Source organism: Thalassophryne amazonica, chromosome 18 (genome assembly GCF_902500255.1).
Source record: "Thalassophryne amazonica chromosome 18, fThaAma1.1, whole genome shotgun sequence".
Classification (NCBI taxonomy): Eukaryota; Metazoa; Chordata; class Actinopteri; order Batrachoidiformes; family Batrachoididae; genus Thalassophryne; species Thalassophryne amazonica.
Window position 1 is genome coordinate 14,013,492 of NC_047120.1, and position 9,903 is coordinate 14,023,394.

General features: G+C 42.5%; 1 long non-coding RNA gene across 1 annotated transcript; it reads right to left on the reverse strand.

Annotated features, from left to right (window-relative positions):
• Nucleotides 1-9,375: 9,375 nt before the first annotated feature.
• On the reverse strand, nt 9,376-9,612 carry LOC117530324. The gene is made up of 2 exons (XR_004566314.1): nt 9,490-9,612; nt 9,376-9,405 (listed from the first exon to the last, which is right to left on the reverse strand). It is a non-coding gene; the product is annotated as an uncharacterized LOC117530324 (long non-coding RNA).
• Between the last annotated feature and the right edge of the window lie 291 nt (nt 9,613-9,903).

Here is a 9,903-nt window from a genome sequence, read left to right on the forward strand (position 1 = left end):
CTGAGAAGGTTGTTGAAACAGCGGCTAACTGCTGCTAATGTCGAGATACTTGAGTTGGTAGAAACAAAAACGTCGCAGAGCAGCAAGAAGAAACGAGTGGATTTAAAGAAGAGAAGAAACTAGTCAACGTGTTGGATGCTGTTTTCAAGCCTGAAGTTCGCTGATCCAGAGCAGGTTTGTCCACTAAACTTTATTTCAGACCAACTCCGCCACATCCAGATGATAGCTGTTAGTTTGAACACCAAATATCAGCAAAAATATGACAAACTGTGCTTTATGATGATAAATGAAGGGCAGTTCAGCTTGGTGATGGACTGATGAAGCCGATCAATCGATACTATCGATTACAGTTTTTCCTCATTTTGCACACAAAAATGGAACTATGCACAAATTCATAAAATCTAAAGCTAATGAATCAACATCATGACTCCAAACTGCTGAACTGTGAAAGATACTAAATCACAGTGATGCAAACCTCTGAATGTAAAAAGCATCATTCATCAAACTTTGTTCACTTTGTTGTAGAAACACTGAGCTTCAAAACGCAGCATCCTGATAAACAGAATCAGAAGACTTAATTTATCCTGAAGGATAAATTAATGATGTTCCAACTGCACAGATAATAGAGATGCAAGTCGACAAGAAGAGCAGGAAACTGGATCAGAAAAACAACCATCGGAAGTTCTTTCAGCTTTTCTCTTTTTGCCCAGGGCCGCCACTGCAGATCTGCATGTTGATTTGGCACAAATTTTACACCGGATGCCCTTCCTGACACAACTACGTATGACACTGAAAATAGACACATGTGGACTTGAACCACTGACCTTCTAGTTTGCCCTGTAATAACACAAAAAACATTAGAAGAAAATAAAATTGAAGATCTATCAGAATAAGACGACTTTAAAAACCTCTTTAACACTCAGGGTGAATTATGGCCTCTTGTTGATAATATCACACATACAAATGATTTATTGCACATTCTGAGAGTGAAAGAGTTCTTGGACATGTGACCAGCTGCAGGCATGTTATTATTGGACATTTGAGGAGCTTAAAAAGGAGGACTGATGAGACACAGTGAGACAGGGAGGGGACAACTGTTATGTTAATGAGTGACAGAAGGAAGAGTTATAGAGTCTGTCTAATTCTGATGCTACATCGCCCACCGCAAGGCATCATCAGTTGTCTTTGTCGTTGCTCAGTGGGAGCAGTAGATGTGATTGGCTGCTGCATTTTATTGCTGTATTTATTTATTTTGAAGGTTTTGGCTGTTTTTCTGCTCGTGAATGTACTGTGCTGGTCAGTGTACATTGTTACAGTAACTTGTGTGTGTGTGTGTGTGTGTGTGTGTGTGTGTGTGTGTGTGTGTGTGTGTGTGTGTGTGTGTGTGTGTGTGTGTGTGTTTTTAAACAACCAATTAACCAGTGATGAGGAGGCTCAGTTTCCCATAATGCCATATGGCATCTGTTAGTTTTAATGCTGAAACTTTCAGAATTAGTGCATTACTTTAAAACTAAAAGATATTTGTGATATTTCTACTTTGTAAAAAAAACAGAGTTAACATTAATATTAGGGCTTCAGCTATCGATTATTTTAGTAATCGAGTATTCTATTGATTATTCTGTGATTAATCGAGTAATCGGATAAACTAACTAGATAACTTCTGCATTTTTAACAGAGGCGATTGCTCTAAGACTGCAAGGGAAGCTTGCAGAAAAATAAGCAAAAAATAAGTGATCAAATATACGAGGTCTATTAGAAAAGTATCCGACCTTATTATTTTTTTCAAAAACCATATGGATTTGAATCACGTGTGATTACATCAGACATGCTTGAACCCTCGTGGGCATGCAAGAGTTTTTTCACGCCTGTCAGTTACGTCATTCGCCTGTGGGCAGTCTTTGAGTGAGGAGTCGCCCACCCTCTCGTCGATTTTTTTCATTGTTTAGGAATGGCTCAGAGACTGCTGCTTTGTTTGATCAAAATTTTTTCAAAACTGTAAGGCACAACTGAGTGGACACCATTCGATGAATTCAGCTGGTTTTCGGTAAAAATTTTAATGGTTGATGAGAGATTTTGGTCTGGTAGTGTCGCCGTAAGGATGGCCCACGGCGCCTGACGGCGATCTGCGCTTCGAGGCGGCAGCGTCTCACCGTTTCAAGTTGAAAACTTCCACATTTCAGGCTCTGTTGACCCAGTAAGTTGTCAGAGAACAGAGAACTTTCAGAAGAAGTCGGCATGAGGAGTTTATTCGGACATTCCATTCTTAACGGACATTTTGTAATGAAAGAACGTGCGGGCAGAGTCGCATGTCGGGTCGGACCCGACCGCGGGGGGTCGCGACAGGAAAAACACCTCCGTTGGAAACCTTAACGGACAAGTTGGAACATGCCCAAGCTGTTAAACAATTTCTCAGTTACTCACTTGTTGAAAGCCGTTGAAAGCCATCAAAAGCCGCCTGAGTTTTACAAATGGTTTTCAACACGGAGGTGTTTTTCCTGTCGCGGCGCACACAGATTTGCAGAGTCATCACGGAAACGACTCAGCGAATTTGCGCGCACGTCTTTCATTACAAAATGTCCTTAAACAGTGGAATGTCCGCATAAACTCCTCATGCCGGCCTCTTCTGAATCTTCTCTGTTCTCTCACGACGTCCTGGGTCAACAGAGCCTTAAATTAGGATGATTTCAGCTTGAAACAGGCTGACGACGGCGCCTGGAAGCGCTGCAGGACGTCCCGCTCCGTGGGAAGTCCTTACAGCGACAGAAACACCCCATAATCTCTCATCAGCCGTTAAACTTTTCACCGAAAACCAGCTGAATTTCTCAAATAGTATCCACTCGGATATTCCTCACAGGTCCAGAAAAAAGTTTGATAAAGCAACGCACGCCATCTCGAGCAGCGTGTGAAACAAAGGAATTCAGCTGAGAGGGCGGGACCACATCTCACTCAAGGCCTCCCCACAGGGAAATGACGTCACCGACACGCGTGAAAAAACTCACTCATGCGCACGAGGGTTCAAGCATGATTGGTGTAATCGCATGTCAATCAAATCCATATAGTTTTTTTTTTGTTTTTTTTTAAACTGCCGGTTAGTTTTATAAGACACCTCGTATACTGTTGTGTGTACAAGTCCTTGACTAAATATGCGCTACAAAGCGCTCAACTTTTGTTCAGAATCAGCTTCTTATCACTGGTAACGACGCGGTTTTCCTCTCACTCATTCCCGCAGCTTCACAGTGCTTTAAGCAGTGTTAACACTCAGCGTCCACAGAGTTCAATAGCGAAGCAAAAAGTGCAGTGAAACGAGACGAATCATTGGATAAGTGCTGGGCCTTGTCCCGCCCATCGGACACTCAGCGTCTCTGGGGGTCTATGGGGCAGTGGGCTGGCCTCGGCTGGCTCGAAAGCTTAGCTTCTGCATGATGATTGGATGATCTGTCTGAGGCTGAATCCCTTTTTAATTGACAGCGAAATGAGCGAATCAGCGATCTTTTGGTGTAAACATCCGTGGGAGCATTTTTTAGTTTTCATTCTGTTCTGAGTTGAACCGGAGACTTTCCTAATCCTCTTAGCAGCATTTTCTTTGTTAAAAACGACTAGCGACAAATCAAGCTTCTATTTCTGGTGGGGGTTTTTTTGTAGCTGCTTGTGTTTGGAGACTGACTTCTATCACTCTTTCTGACTTCTATCGCAGTTTCTGTCCCTACTGAGCAGCAGGTGCTGCTGAGCTCCTCCACCGTCACAAAGCACTCACAGGCGGACAAACTTCACACTAGCCTCGCGCCAGTCCCAGCTAGCGAGCTAGCTAGGTAGCAAGCTGCACATAATGGCAGACAATTTGAATGTTGTGGACCGGATTTTGGCGAAGCCATTTGATAGTCTTCCTTACGAAGACAAACTTAGAGTTAAACAGCAGGGCAGATCAACTCCTCAAATTAATTTGGTGCAAAAGGTGGGGAAAAGTAACAGGTCTTTTCAGCTGTCCTGGTATGACAAAGTGAGCTGGCTGACTGGAAGTGCTGTAACAAATAACATGTACTGTTGGCCATGTCTCTTGAAACCATCTCAGGGATGTGTAGTCTGGTCAAAAGTGGGTTTTGGGGATCTGTCCAACTTTGACAGGGCATACAAAAGGCATGAAAAAAGCAATGACCATGTGAGTGCATGTGCAAGGTTAAGTTGCCTGGACAGAGTCAGGGTTGAGCATGCAATCAATGAAAGCCCTCACATTCAAGTGGCAAAACATAATGAAGCAGTTAAACAAAACAGAGTTTTCCTAAACCTCCTTATTGATGTGACGTCCTTGCCTGGCCATCAGGAGCTGTCATTTAGGGGGCATGATGAGAGTGTTGAATCATCCAACAAGGGGAATTACAGGGAGTTTAATGAAACATTAGCTAAATATGACTCTGTCCTGGCCACACAATTCCAGTCATCAGCTGTGTTTTCTGGTATGTCCCATGCAATCCAGTTGACTTGATCTCTGCTCTTTCAGCCACTGTTTCTGATGAGATCAAGGATGAAATCCAGTCTGCTCCCTTTTTTGCATGGCAGGTGGATGAAACAACTGATATAGCTTGCCATGCTCAACTCTGTCATTGTTCGCTATGTGGATAGGGCAGGTAAAATTCAGGAGCGCTTTATTGGATTTTTTGATGTTTCTGGGGGAAGAGATGCTCAGTCTGTTTTTGAAGTCTTGAATGAGAACATGCAGGGCTACAATTTTCAGGGAGAAACTTGTGGTGCAAACCTATGATGGGGCTGCTGTCATGGCTTCAGCTCTCAATGGTTTGCAGGCCAAAGTTAAAGCAACAGCCCCCAGTGCAATGTTTGTGCATTGCTATGCACACAGACTGAATCTGGTTCTGTCTCAGGGGGCTAAATACTTATCTGAGTGCAGAATATTTTTTGCATCACTCTCTGGGTTTGCCACACTTTTCTCAAAATCCACAAAGAGGATGTCTTTTCTTGAGTCTGCAGGCTGCTCAAGGTTGCCCAGAAATGCTCCTACTTGATGGAATTTCACATCACGGATGGTGAGCACTGTGGCAAACAATTATGATGCCCTCCTGCAAACTTGTGAGATGATCATTGCAAATAAGTCCATGGATGATGACACATTAGACTGTGCCAAAGGCCTTCTGATGAAATTGGAGGATTTTGAGTTTGTGTTCATGTTGTACACATATGAACAAATCTTCTTTGAGACCGATGTGGTGTTTGACATTGTCCAGCAGAGAGCTATGGATGTTCTGTACTGCAAGAAAAGAATTGAGTCTCTTCTTGCTTTTGTGAAAGAGAAGAGGTCAGAGGGGGCTTTCCAAGCTGTTTATGCCAAAGCAGCAGATCTCACATCAGACCCACAAACTGAGCCCATGAGAAAACGCCGTCTGTCACAACTACAGGATCCCAAGGAGTGCTACAGAAATCTGTACATGGCCATCCTAGACAATCTCACAGAGCAGCTACCTCGGTGTTTTGCAAATTTGGAAAGTCTGCACTTCTTGGAATTGGTCAATCCAGGGAAATTTGATGAGATGAGACAAGTGTTTCCAGAGGAGGCATTTCAGAGTGTCCTGAAAAGTGTTGGCCAGTTCTTTGTTTCAGGGAGACTGAGGTCTGAACTTCAAATCCTATATTCAAACCAGGACTTGCAGGGCAACAGGAGAAAGCTATGTGATTTCTTGCTGTTTCTGAAAGACATGGAGTTAGACAGTGCAATGCCTCAGGTGTACAAACTATTGTCATTAGTGGCAACGATTGGAGCTACATCTGCAGGTGTAGAGAGGAGCTTCTCCTGTTTAAAGCGGCTCAAGTCTTACACCCGCAACACCATGGGCCAAGGCCGTTTAAGCAGCCTAGCTCTGCTGGCCATTGAGAGGACATTAGTCAAGTCCCTGGAAAAGACGCCTTGTTGGTACGACAGGGTCACAGATCATTTTCTTGAAAAGGAACGGAGGGTAGAATTTACGTATAAATAAACCAACACATTTTATGATGTAGGCCGAAATTGAGCTTCCCCTCTTTGAAAGACCAGCATCTGCCACTGGTTTTTAAACAACATCAATAGTCCAGGGCTGTCCCTAAGCAATGGCACAATGTCACTGCGCCAAAGTGTTGGCATTTTGCTGAAATGGGATGGGATGTGGCTGGATTTGCTGATTTTCACAGATCTGGCAACTTGCTTCTGATGGATTGTTTGTTGCTGTGACAACACTCTGAACTTCACACGGTTGTATACGCTTCTTTTATTTCTATTTAGCACTCTTCTGGTTATTAATTGTATCAACTCTGAACGTTATTTAACAACAGTCTTGTTGTGAATCGCTAGCGGTTAGCATTCGCTAGTGGTTATCTTTCGCTAGCTAGGTCGACACCTCCCCTTTCCGTTGTTACTTTTTATAGCTATTTCTTTTGTACCCGTTTAATACTTCTGTTCGTTTTTCAGTTGAACTGCTGTGAATTTTAAGTAATTTTTACTCCTGTGTAAAATCTTAGGAGCGGCTAGCATTTTCGCTAGCGGTTAGTTTGCGTTAGCTATTTCTGACCCTTGTCATTTTTTCATTTCATTTTTTTACACTCCTCTTAGTTAATTAACTGTTTAGTGTATTTTATAGCTGCTGCTTTTTTACCTGTTTAATGCTTCTGTTAGTTTTTCAGTGTAACTACTATGAATTTTAATTCATTTATCTGCGTCTGTGTGAGCCTTAGGAGTAGTTAGCTTATCCATTATTGGTTAGCTCATGTTTGCTTGGCTACATTTTTGAATTTGTTAATACACAAAGTACACTACTAATTGTACTTTACACCCTCCATAAATCCTGCGTGATGTTGGAAGATAGGGTGGCTCTCTTAGAGAGCCGTGTCCGTAAGTTAGAGCAGCTTCTTAGCGCAGTGGAGTTAGATGTTACGGGCACTTCAGATGAGGTTAGTGTTGGGCTGGCTAGCGAGCCCATTAGCATCAGCTTAGAAATGCCGGCTGTGGAGGACGGCTTTCGGACTGTGGCTAGGCGGAGGAAGCCCCGTAGGGTTTGGTGCCCGGTTGTGGCACCCCGATCACACTCGCCAGTGCGAACTGTGAATCGGTTCTCTCCCTTGGATTTGCCAGATGTGAATTCTGAGTACACGCGTGACTTCCACTCCTGTCTCCAGGCCGAAACACCGGACTTTAGTGATAGGGGATTCTATCACCCGCAAAGTCAGGTTACAGACGCCGGCTGACGTTAAATGTATTCCTGACCAGAGCTCCCGACATTGCATCTCATCTTAGGGTGCTGACGCTGCAGAAGGGAAGACAGACGAAGGAACATGACATGAGATATAGTCACATAGTTATTCACGATGGCACCAATGATATCAGGATGAAGCACTCAGAGGTCACAAAAATGGACATAGAGAGGACTTGTGACCTTGCCAGAAAGATGTGTCGGCATCGATTAATCAATCAATCAATCAATCAATTTTATTTATATAGCGCCAAATCACAACAAACAGTTGCCCCAAGGCGCTTTATATTGTAAGGCAAGGCCATACAATAATTACGTAAAAACCCCAACGGTCAAAACGACCCCCTGTGAGCAAGCACTTGGCGACAGTGGGAAGGAAAAACTCCCTTTTAACAGGAAGAAACCTCCAGCAGAACCAGGCTCAGGGAGGGGCAGTCTTCTGCTGGGACTGGTTGGGGCTGAGGGAGAGAACCAGGAAAAAGACATGCTGTGGAGGGGAGCAGAGATCAATCGCCATAAAAACTGTCAGACAGCTTTAAAACAACATTATACTGGTGTTGGATAATTGTCACATGGCTATATTTACAAAATATACGGCGACACACAAATACTACATCATGCATTTTTTGTGTTGATTTTATGTATCACTCAACTCATAAAGAAGTCGTCCAAAGCGGAGTCTTGCACTTTGAACAAATTTAAATTGATAAATCCTTAAAATCTTTGTGGAGTTGAATATTTCTGATTGCAACTGCACAAACATGGTTATGGATTGCATTTGTGAAAATGCCCTTAAACTTTTGTTTATTTCCAACATATTTTTATGAACACCATCATAAACTTTCTGTGGCGCAGCCTCTCACAGCAGTCTCCATAATCTTGGAAGCCAGGGTCCAGAGTTTGTTAAACACCAAAATGCTCCCATTTCATGAGTGTGAAGAGGTGCATGTGAGACATCACTGTAAAGCTCTTTGAGCATGTTTATCAGATGGTAAAAAGTGTTGCAGAAATTAAGTCCATTAACATTGTGTTTGAGATCAGCAACATTATAAAAATAGTTAGCTTATATGTTTTTAATGAGTTGTAATGTCACTGTAGATGTGTTCATATCATATTTCATGAGTTTTATATGATGTTGGAGTCCAGTTAAAATATGTGTGAAAATCATCAGGATTTTGTGTTCCATCATTGCAAAAACTTATTGCCATCAGGTCAAACTCACCACTCTGATACTTTATTTTAATGAATGTTGTTCTAACATTTATTGTTAATTTGTTTCTTTGCAGACATGCAGCCGTTGTTGGTGATTAAAGAAGAAACTCTTCCTGAACACCAGGAATGGAATCTGAGTGTTGACCAGGAGGACATTAAAGAAGAAGAGAAGCTGTGGATAAGTCAGCAGGGAGAGCAGATTCAGCAGCTGGAGGACGCAGATCTCACCAAGTTTGGTTTCACTGCCGTCCCTGTGAAGAGTGAAAATGACAAACCAGATTCATCACAGCTTCATCAAAGCCGAAGTGATGAGAGCACAGAGGCTGAGCCTGTAGCCAGCAGCTCATCTGTACACAGAACACTGAGAGCAGAAGCTGATGGAGAGGACGATGGAGGACCACAACCAGCCAGCAACTCGGGTCCAAACAGTCATTTACAACCAGAAACCAGTGGCTGGGGTTCAGACAGTTCTGGAACTGAGACTGATGACAGTGATGACTGGAAACAGATGAGAGAACTTCAGCCACATTTTAACTGTCAAAAAAATACCAATATCATTCCTTTAGGCAACACTGATGAGAAACAATGCAAAAGCTCTAAATATGGAAAAGCATCTGGTCACATAAACAACTCAGAGCAACAAAAGGAGAGGCAAGCAAGCAGAAAACCATTTAGCTGTTCTGATTGGGAAACAAGACAGAAACAGAAGGTCTCTCTGAACAAACACATTAGAATTCAGACAGAACAAAAACCAATTGTCTGTTCTGAATGTGGTAAAAGATTTGGACAAAAAAGCCACCTGAAAACACACATGATAATTCATTCAGGGCAAAAACCATTTGTCTGTTCTGAGTGTGGCCAAAGATTTGGAAGAAAGAGCACTCTGAACAGACACATGATAATTCATACAGGACAAAAAGCATTTGTCTGTTCTGAGTGTGGCCAAAGATTTAGAAGAAAGAGCAACCTAAACACACACATGGTAATTCATACAGGGCAAAAAGCATTTGTCTGTTCTCATTGTGATCAAAGATTTGGACTAAAGAGCTACCTGAACAAACACATGATAATTCATACAGGGCAAAAAGCATTTGTCTGTTCTCAGTGTGGCCAAAGATTTGGACGAAAGAGCAACCTGAACACACATATGATAATTCATACAGGGCAAAAGGCATTTGCCTGTTCTCAGTGTGGTCAAAGATTTGGACTAAAGAGCAACCTAAACACCCACATGATAATTCATACAGGGCAAAAAGCATTTGTCTGTTCTCAGTGTGGTCAAAGGTTTGGACTAAAGAGCACTCTGAACACACACATGATAATTCATACACGGCAAAAACCATTTGGCTGTTCAGAGTGTGGTAAAAGATTTGGACAAAAGAGCAATCTGAACACACACATGATAATTCATACACGGCAAAAACCATTTGGCTGTTCTGAGTGTGGTAAAAGATTTGGACAAAAG